The sequence below is a fragment of the Bufo bufo genome, chromosome 4, assembly GCF_905171765.1.
Source record: "Bufo bufo chromosome 4, aBufBuf1.1, whole genome shotgun sequence".
NCBI classification, from domain to species: Eukaryota; Metazoa; Chordata; class Amphibia; order Anura; family Bufonidae; genus Bufo; species Bufo bufo.
In genome coordinates this window covers 429,772,616-429,783,855 of record NC_053392.1, presented here as the reverse complement: position 1 = coordinate 429,783,855, position 11,240 = coordinate 429,772,616, and the positions used below count along the sequence as shown (strand labels likewise).

The following is an 11,240-nucleotide window of genomic DNA, read 5'->3' as shown; positions in this document are numbered from 1 at the left end:
TTGGATGTTTTCAGCTTCCAGGAATTGTGTAAAGATCCTTGCAATATGGGGCCATGCTGCAACATGAGGTGATGGTCGTGGATGAATGGCACAAAAATGGGCCTCAGGATCTCATCACAGTTTCTCTGTGCATTCAAAATGCCATCCATAAAATGCACCTGTGTTCGTTGTCCATAACATACACCTGCCCATAACATAACCCCACCACCACCATGGGCCACTCGATCCACAACGTTGATGTCAGCAAACCGCTCACCCACACGACGCAACACACGCTGTCTGCCATCTGCCCTGAACAGGGAAAACCGAGACTCATCTGTGAACAGAACACCTCTCTATGTGCCAGATGCCACCAAATGTGAGCATTTGCCCACTCAAGTCGGTTACGACGACGGACTGCAGGCAGGCCAGACCCCAATGAGGATGACGAGCATGCAGATGAGCTTCACTGAGACGGTTTCTGACAGTTTGTGCAGAATTTCTTTGGTTATGCAAACCGATTGTAGCTGCAGCTGTCTAGGTGGTTGGTCTCAGACGATAATGGAGGTGAACATGCTGGATGTGGAGGTCCTGGGCTGGTGTTGTTACACGTGGTCTGCGTTTGTGAGGCCGGTTGGATGTACTGCCAAATTCTCTGAAACGCCTTTGGAGAGGGCTTATGGTAGAGAAATGAACATTCATTGCACGGGCAACAGCTCTGGTAGATCCTGCAGTCAGCATGACAATTGCACACTCCCTCAAACGTTGCCACATCTGTGGCATTGTGCTGTGTGATCAAACTTCACATTTCAGAGTTGACTTTTATTGTGGGCAGTCTTAGGCCTCTTTCACACTTGCGTTGTTGGGATCCGGCATGCACTTCCGTTGCCGGAGGTGCCTGCCGGATCCGTAACAACGCAAGTGTACTGAAAGCATTTGAAGACGGAACCGTCTTCCAAATGCTTTCAGTGTTACTATGGCACCCAGGACGCTATTAAAGTCCTGGTTGCCATAGTAGGAGCGGGGAGCGGGGGAGCGGTATACTTACAGTCCGTGCGGCTCCCCGGGCGCTCCAGAATGACGTCAGAGCGCCCCATGCGCATGGATGACGTGATCCATGTGATCACGTGATCCATGCGCTTGGGGCGCCCTGACGTCACTCTGGAGCGCCCGGGGAGCCGCACGGACGGTAAGTATACTGCTCCCCCGCTCCCCGCTACACTTTACCATGGCTGTCAGGACTTTAGCGTCCCGGTAGCCATGGTAACTATTCAGAAAAAGCTAAACGTCGGGTCCGGCAATGCGCCGAAACGACGTTTAGCTTAAGGCCGGATCCGGATCAATGCCTTTCAATGGGCATTGATCCCGGATCCGGCCTTGCGGCAAGTCTTCAGGATTTTTGGCCGGAGCAAAAAGCGCAGCATGCTGCGGTATTTTCTCCGGCCAAAAAACGTTCCGTACCGGAACTGAAGACATCCTGATGCATCCTGAACGGATTACTCTCCATTCAGAATGCATTAGGATAATCCTGATCAGTATTCTTCCGGCATAGAGTCCCGACGACGGAACTCTATGCCGGAAGACAATAACGCAAGTGTGAAAGAGCCCTAAGGCAAACCTGTGCAATATTCATGTCGTCTAATCAGCACCTTTATATGCCACACCTGTGGGGTGGGATGGATTATCTCAGCAAAGGAGAAGTGCTCACTAACACAGATTTAGACAGATTTGTGAACAATATTTGAGAGTAATGGGTCTTTTGTGTATGTAGAAAATGTTTCAGATCTTTGAGTTAAGCTCATGCAAAATGAGAGCAAAACTGAAAGTGTTGCGTTTATATTTTTGCTCAGTGCATTTATATATATATATATATATATATATATATATATATATATATATACACACAGTACAGACCAAAAGTTTGGACACACCTTCTCATTCAAAGAGTTTTCTTTATTTTCATGACTATGAAGGCATCAAAACTATGAATTAACACATGTGGAATTATATACATAACAAACAAGTGTGAAACAACTGAAAATATGTCATATTCTAGGTTCTTCAAAGTAGCCACCTTTTGCTTTGATTACTGCTTTGCACACTCTTGGCATTCTCTTGATGAGCTTCAAGAGGTAGTCCCCTGAAATGGTCTTCCAACAGTCTTGAAGGAGTTCCCAGAGATGCTTAGCACTTGTTGGCCCTTTTGCCTTCACTCTGCGGTCCAGCTCACCCCAAACCATCTCGATTGGGTTCAGGTCCGGTGACTGTGGAGGCCAGGTCATCTGGCGCAGTACCCCATCACTCTCCTTCATGGTCAAATAACCCTTACTTTCAAAGTTTTTCCAATTTTTCGGCTGACTGACTGACCTTCATTTCTTAAAGTAATGATGGCCACTCGTTTATCTTTACTTAGCTGCTTTTTTCTTGCCATAATACAAATTCTAACAGTCTATTCAGTAGGACTATCAGCTGTGTATCCACCTGACTTCTCAACGCAACTGATGGTCCCAACCCCATTTATAAGGCAAGAAATCCCACTTATTAAACCTGACAGGGCAGACCTGTGAAGTGAAAACCATTTCAGGGGACTACCTCTTGAAGCTCATCAAGAGAATGCCAAGAGTGTGCAAAGCAGTAATCAAAGCAAAAGGTGGCTACTTTGAAGAACCTAGAATATGACATATATTTTCAGTTGTTTCACACTTGTTTTTTATGTATATAATTCCACATGTGTTAATTCATAGTTTTGATGCCTTCAGTGTGAATCTACAATTTTTATAGTTATGAAAATAAAGTAAACTCTTCGAATGAGAAGGTGTGTCCAAACTTTTGGTCTGTACTATATATATATATATATATATATATATATATATACACACACCATATTTTTCACCCTATAAGACGCACCGGACCATAAGATGCACCTAGGTTTTAGAGGAGGACACCTCAGGTCAGACCCCCAATCAGACCCCCAATGTTAATAAGACCCCAATAAGACCTCAGATCAGACCACCAATCAGTCGTCAGCTCAGACCCCTAATGTAATTGAACCCCAATTAGACCTCAGATAAGAGCACCATGCCTCTAATCAGCCCCTATGCCTCTCATCACCCCCGGTACCAGCCCTTATGCCTCTTATCAGCCCCCATTATCAGCCATTATGTCTCTCATCAGCCCCCATTATCATCCATTATGCCTCTCATCATCCCCATTATCATCCATTATGCCGCTCATCACCCCTATTATAATCCATTATGCCTCTCATCACCCCCATTATCATCCATTATGCCTCTCATCATTCCCATTATCATCCATGATGCCTCTCATTACCCCCATTATCATCCATTATGCCTCTCATCATTCCCATTATCATCCATGATGCCTCTCATCACCCCCATTATCATCCATTATGCCTCTCATCACCCCCATGGCCTCAGAACAGCCCCAAGTTTTATAAAATAATAAAAGACTTACCTCTCCTGCTCCTGGACGCCGCTCCTTACCGCCTGCGATCTTCTTCCTCCTGCTGTCAGTAGAGATGGCCCGAATAGTTCGCCGGCGAATAGTTCCCGGCAAACATAGCTTGTTCACCGCGGCGGGCGAACATATGCGATGTTCGGTCCGCCCCCTATACATCATCATTGAGTAAACTTTGACCCTGTACCTCACAGTCAGCAGACGCATTCCAGCCAATCAGCTGCAGACCCTCCCTCCCAGACCCTCCCACCTCCTGGACAGCATCCATTTTAGATTCATTTGGAATCTGCATTCTCAGTGAGAGGAGGGACAGTGCTGCTGCTGCTGATTCAATAGGGAAAGTGTTAGCTAGGGCAGTGTTCTGTGTCCACAGACTCATCTGCTGTAAGGACAGCGTCCTGACAGCACCCCAAAAAGCCCTTTTCGGGGCTGGTACATAAGTCTGCTTTTTTTTTATTTTTTTACATATATATATAATGCAGTTGCCTGCCCATGTGTGAGAGGCTGCAGGCTCAGTCACAGACAGTACTGTGTGCACACCATTCATACAGGGTGTGACAGAACATACCTCGCAGATAAAAAAAAATTATATTTCATCTTTTTCTGTGATATAATCACAGTTGCAAGCCAGTGTGTGTCAGGCCCACACAGATTGTATTGTGGCCACTGGCTAGGCCTCCACTCATACCGTTACAGGGTGTCACTCAAATACCTTTCAGATAAAAAAAATTCTATTTAATATTTTTCTGTGATATAATCACATTTGCAAGCCCGTGTGTGTCAGGCCCACACAGACTGTATTGTGGCCACTGGCTAGTGGCTAGGCCTCCACTTATACCGTTACAGGGTGTCACTCACTCACAAATACCTCACAGATAAAAAAAAAATATATTTAATATTTTTCTGTGATATAATCACATTTGAAAGCCCGTGTGTGTCAGGCCCACACAGACTGTATTGTGGCAACTGGCTAGTGGCTAGGCCTCCACTTATACTGTTACAGGGTGTCACTCACTCACAAATACCTTGCAGATAAAAAAAAAATAATATTTTATATTTTTCTGTGATATAATCACATTTGCAAGCCCGTGTGTGTCAGGCCCACACAGACTGTATTGTGGCCACTGGCTAGTGGCTAGACCTCCACTTATACCGTTACAGGGTGTCACTCACTCACAAATACCTTGCAGATAAAAAAAAATTATATTTAATCTTTTTCAATGATATAATCACAGTTGCAAGCCAGTGTGTGTCAGGCCCACACAGACTGTACTGTGCCCACTGCCCACCACTTATATAGGGTGGCACAGTACCTTGCACGCATAGTAACACTTATCTAATAAAAAATGACAGGCAGAGGCAGGCCACGCCACAGGGGCCGTCGTGGTGCTGTGATTTCCACTGGCCCTGGAATAATGCCCAGTGTTCAGAGGCCACGTACCCTGAACCCAAAAAATTTGGAGAAAATAGTTGACTGGCTTACACAGGACACCCAATCTTCAACAGCTTCCGCTAAGAACCTTGACGCACCATCCTCCTCCAGCTCAGATTTGGTCACCTGCTCTCAAGTTACCACTCTCTCGTCCGCCGCCACCACCACCACTACCACCACAGCCACCACAGCTGCTTCACTTGATCCCTCAGAGGAGTTATTTACACATCAGTTGGATGAAATTAGTGATGCGCAACCATTATTGCCAGAGGATGGAGATAACAGGGATATGTCTCAGTCAGGCAGCATTACACACATGGACGTACAGTGTGATGATGATGATGATGATGATGTTGTACCCGCTGCTGCTTCCTTTGCTGAGGTGTCATTTACAAGTAAAGTGGTTGATGATGACGATGTGTCCGTGGATGCCACGTGGGTGCCTGCTCGAAGAGAAGAAGAAGAGGGGGAAAGTTCAGAAGGGGAGACAGAGAGAAGGAGGATACGAGTTGGAAGCAGGGGGAGGTCGTCGCAAGGAGCTAGTGGCACAGTCAGACAGCATGTATCAGCACTTGGGGTCAGCCAGACAGTATGCCAATCAACACATGCTGTTGCCACCACCAGAATGCCGTCATTGCAAAGCTCAGCAGTGTGGCATTTTTTTTGTGTGTCTGCCTCTGACAACAGCTATGCCATTTGCAACCTGTGCCAAAAGAAACAGAGTCGTGGGAAATCCAACACCCACCTAGGTACAATTGCTTTGCTAAGGCACATGATCGCACATCACAAACGCACATCACACTATGGGATCAACACATGATGACGAGTAGAAGCAGCACACAAGCTCAAAGCCACCATCCTCCTCCTGGTCCAGCATCTTCAGCCACGTCAACCACTGCTGTCCTCCTTGCCCCCTCTCAACCACCCGCCACTCCACCTCTCACCTTCAGCAGTTCCATCTCATCTGCCCACAGTCAGGTGTCTGTAAAGGAAATGTTTGAGCGTAGGAAGCCAATGTCACAGAGTCACCCCCTTGCCCGGCGTCTGACAGCTGGCTTGACGGAATTCTTAGCCCGCCAGCTTTTACCATACCAGCTGGTGGAGTCTGAGGCCTTCAAAAAATTTGTCGCTATTGGGACACTACAGTGGAAGGTACCCGGACAATTTTTTTTTTCAAAAAAAGGCAATCCCAAACCTCTACTCAGTGATTGAAAAGGAAGTCATGGCATCTCTGGCATACAGTGTTGGGGCAAGGGTCCATATGACCACTGATACCTGGTCTGCAAAGCATGGTCAGGGCAGGTATATCACCTACACTGCACATTGGGTCAACCTGCTGACGGCTGCCAAGCATGGAATGCGTGGCTCTGCAGCGGAGTTGGTGACACCGCCACGACTTGCAGGCAGGCCTACTGCCACCTCCTCTTCTCCTCCTACTCCATCCTCTTCCATAAACTCCTCGGCTGAGTCCTCTTCTGCTGCGGCATCTGGCTGTACATCAACTGAATCCCCCCAGCTCCCCAGGGGCTATTCCACATCCCGGATACGACAGTCTCACGCTGTCTTGGGGTTGACTTGCCTGAAAGCAGAGAGCCACACCGGACCAGCACTACTGTCCGCCCTGAATGCACAGGTGGATCAGTGGCTGACCCCACACCAACTGGAGATCGGCAAAGTGGTGTGTGACAATGGAAGCAATTTGTTGGCGGCATTGAATTTGGGCAAGTTGTCACATGTGCCGTGCATGGCACATGTGTTGAATCTCATCTTACAACACTTTTTGTCTAAGTACCCAGGCCTACAGGAGGTCCTCAAGCAGGCCAGGAAGGTGTGTGGCCATTTCAGGCATTCCTACACGGCCATGGCACACTTTTCAGACATTCAGCGCCGAAACAACATGCCAGTGAGGCGCTTGATTTGCGACAGCCCGACACGTTGGAATTCAACACTCCTAATGATCAACCGCCTGCTCCAACAAGAAAAAGCCGTCAACGAGTATTTGTATGACCGGGGTGCTAGGACAGCCTCTGCAAATTTTTTTGCCACGTTACTGGACGCTCATGCGCAATGCCTGTAGGCTCATGCGTCCGTTTGAGGAGGTGACAAACCTAGTCAGTCGCACCGAAGGCACCATCAGCGACCTCATCCTATTTGTTTTCTTCCTGGAGCGTGCCCTGCGAAGAGTGCTGGATCATGCTGTAGATGAGCGTGAAGAGGAAGAGTTGTGGTCACCATCACCACCAGAAACAGCCTTGTTATCATCGCTTGCCGGACCTGCGGCAACGCTGCAAGAGGAGTATGAGGAAGAGGAGTCAGAGGAGGAATGTGGCTTTGAGGAGGAGGAAGACCAACCACAGCAGGCATCCCAGGGTGCTTGCTCGTTGTTGTCACCTATCTGGGACCGGTGGTGTTGTACGTGGCTGGGGTGAAGAACAGACCGTCAATGACATCAGTGAGGACGAGGAACGAAAAATGAGTAGCTCGGCATCCAACCTTGTGCAAATGGGGTCTTTCATGCTGTCATGTCTGTTGAGGGACCCTCGTATAAAAAAGATGAAGGAGAACGACCTGTACTGGGTGGCCACGCTACTAGACCCCCGGTATAAGAAGAAAGTGGCAGAAATGTTACCAAATTACTGAAAGTCAGAAAGGATGCAGCAGTTCAAAACAAAACAAAAAAATATGCTTTACACAGTTTATAAGGGGGATGTCACAGCACAACGGGAATCTAACAGGGGAAGAGGTGAAAGTAATCCTCCTCCTACCACGACCACGGCGGCAAGGACAGGACGCTTTGCAGATGTGTTGTTGATGGAGGACATGCAGAGCTTTTTCAGTCCTACACATCGCCACAGCGCTTCGGGGTCCAGCCTTAGAGAACGACTCGACCGACAGGTAGCAGACTACCTCGCCTTGACTGCAGATATCGACACTCTGAGGAGCGATGAACCCCTTGACTACTGTGTGTGCAGGCTTGACCTGTGGCCTGAGCTATCCCAGTTTGCGATAGAACTTCTGGCCTGACTCGCTTCAAGTGTCCTGTCAGAAAGCACCTTCAGTGCAGCAGGAGGCATTGTCACTGACAAAAGAAGTCGCCTCGGTCAAAAAAGTGTTGATTACCTCACCTTCATTAAGATGAATGAGGCATGGATCCCAAAGGGACTGACAGTGGGGGATACGTTTGACTAACAAAAGGCCTGATGACATGCCTTGGCCTCAAAATAGTCCCCACACTGCTGTATTTAACCACTTCAGCCCCCAGTGCTTAAACACCCTGAAAGACCAGGCCACTTTTTACACTTCTGACCTACACTACTTTCACCATTTATTGCTCGGTCATGCAACTTACCACCCAAATGAATTTTACCTCCTTTTCTTCTCACTAATAGAGCTTTCATTTGGTGGTATTTCTTTGCTGCTGACATTTTTACTTTTTTTGTTATTAATCGAAATTTAACGATTTTTTTTGCAAAAAAATGACATTTTTCACTTTCAGTTGTCAAATTTTGCAAAAAAAAACTACATCCATATATAAATTTTGCTCTAAATTTATTGTTCTACATGTCTTTGATAAAAAAAAAAATGTTTGGGTAAAAAAAAAAATGGTTTGGGTAAAAGTTATAGCGTTTACAAACTATGGTACAAAAATGTGAATTTCCGCTTTTTGAAGCAGCTCTGACTTTCTGAGCACCTGTCATGTTTCCTGAGGTTCTACAATGCCCAGACAGTACAAACACCCCACAAATGACCCCATTTCGGAAAGTACACACCCTAAGGTATTCGCTGATGGGCATAGTGAGTTCATAGAACTTTTTATTTTTTGTCACAAGTTAGCGGAAAATGATGATTTTTTTTTTTTTTTCTTACAAAGTCTCATATTCCACTAACTTGTGACAAAAAATAAAAAGTTCTATGAACTCACTATGCCCATCAGCGAATACCTTGGGGTCTCTTCTTTCCAAAATGGGGTCACTTGTGGGGTAGTTATACTGCCCTGGCATTCTAGGGGCCCAAATGTGTGGTAAGGAGTTTGAAATCAAATTCTGTAAAAAATGACCTGTGAAATCCGAAAGGTGCTCTTTGGAATATGGGCCCCTTTGCCCACCTAGGCTGCAAAAAAGTGTCACACATCTGGTATCTCCGTACTCAGGAGAAGGTGGGGAATGTGTTTTGGGGTGTCTTTTTACATATACCCATGCTGGGTGAGATAAATATCTTGGTCAAATGCCAACTTTGTATAAAAAAATGGGAAAAGTTGTCTTTTGCCAAGATATTTCTCTCACCCAGCATGGGTATATGTAAAATGACACCCCAAAACACATTTCCCACCTTCTCCTGAGTACGGCAATACCAGATGTGTGACACTTTTTTGCAGCCTAGGTGGGCAAAGGGGCCCATATTCCAAAGAGCACCTTTCGGATTTCACAGGTCATTTTTTACAGAATTTGATTTCAAACTCCTTACCACACATTTGGGCCCCTAGAATGCCAGGGCAGTATAACTACCCCACAAGTGACCCCATTTTGGAAAGAAGACACCCCAAGGTATTTCGTGAGGGGCATGGCAAGTTCCTAGAATTTTTTATTTTTTGTCACAAGTTAGTGGAAAATGATGATTTTTTTTTATTTATTTTTTTTCATACAAAGTCTCATATTCCACTAACTTGTGACAAAAAATAAAAACTTCCATGAACTCACTATGCCCATCAGCGAATACCTTGGGGTCTCTTCTTTCCAAAATGGGGTCACTTGTGGGGTGGTTATACTGCCCTGGCATTCTAGGGGCCCAAATGTGTGGTAAGGAGTTTGAAATCAAATTCTGTAAAAAATGACCTGTGAAATCCGAAAGGTGCTCTTTGGAATATGGGCCCCTTTGCCCACCTAGGCTGCAAAAAAGTGTCACACATCTGGTATCTCCGTACTCAGGAGAAGGTGGGGAATGTGTTTTGGGGTGTCTTTTTACATATACCCATGCTGGGTGAGATAAATATCTTGGTCAAATGCCAACTTTGTATAAAAAAATGGGAAAAGTTGTCTTTTGCCAAGATATTTCTCTCACCCAGCATGGGTATATGTAAAATGACACCCCAAAACACATTCCCCACCTTCTCCTGAGTACGGAGATACCAGATGTGTGACACTTTTTTGCAGCCTAGGTGGGCAAAGGGGCCCATATTCCAAAGAGCACCTTTCGGATTTCACAGGTCATTTTTTACAGAATTTGATTTCAAACTCCTTACCACACATTTGGGCCCCTAGAATGCCAGGGCAGTATAACTACCCCACAAGTGACCCCATTTTGGAAAGAAGAGACCCCAAGGTATTCGCTGATGGGCATAGTGAGTTCATGGAAGTTTTTATTTTTTGTCACAAGTTAGTGGAATATGAGACTTTGTATGAAAAAAAAAAAAAAAAAAAGAATCAGCATTTTCCACTAACTTGTGACAAAAAATAAAAAATTCTAGGAACTCGCCATGCCCCTCACGAAATACCTTGGGGTGTCTTCTTTCCAAAATGGGGTCACTTGTGGGGTAGTTATACTGCCCTGGCATTTTCCAGGGGCCCTAATGTGTGGTAAGTAGGTAAATGACCTGTGAAATCCTAAAGGTGCTCTTTGGAATATGGGCCCCTTTGCCCACCTAGGCTGCAAAAAAGTGTCACACATGTGGTATCGCCGTATTCAGGAGAAGTTGGGGAATGTGTTTTGGGGTGTCATTTTACATATACCCTTGCTGGGTGAGAGAAATATCTTGGCAAAAGACAACTTTTCCCATTTTTTTATACAAAGTTGGCATTTGACCAAGATATTTATCTCACCCAGCATGGGTATATGTAAAATGACACCCCAAAACACATTCCCCAACTTCTCCTGAGTACGGCGATACCAGATGTGTGACACTTTTTTGCAGCCTAGATGCGCAAAGGTGCCCAAATTCCTTTTAGGAGGGCATTTTTAGATATTTGGATACCAGACTTCTTCTCACGCTTTGGGGCCCCTAGAATGCCAGGGCAGTATAAATACCCCACATGTGACCCCATTTTGGAAAGAAGACACCCCAAGGTATTCAATGAGGGGCATGGCGAGTTCATAGAAAATTTTTTTTTTTGGCACAAGTTAGCGGAAATTGATATTTTTCATTTTTTTCTCACAAAGTCTCCCGTTCCGCTAACTTGGGACAAAAATTTCAATCTTTCATGGACTCAATATGCCCCTTACGGAATACCTGGGGGTGTCTTCTTTCCGAAATGGGGTCACATGTGGGGTATTTATACTGCCCTGGCATTCTAGGGGCCCTAAAGCGTGAGAAGAAGTCTGGAATATAAATGTCTAAAAAATTTTACGCATTTGGTTT

General features: G+C 45.7%; 1 long non-coding RNA gene across 1 annotated transcript; it reads left to right on the top strand.

Moving 5' to 3' along the window:
* Positions 1 to 426: 426 nt before the first annotated feature.
* LOC120999926 lies at positions 427 to 10,688 on the top strand. The gene is made up of 3 exons (XR_005778685.1): positions 427 to 561; positions 4,077 to 4,086; positions 10,676 to 10,688. It is a non-coding gene; the product is annotated as an uncharacterized LOC120999926 (long non-coding RNA).
* Positions 10,689 to 11,240: the final 552 nt, after the last annotated feature.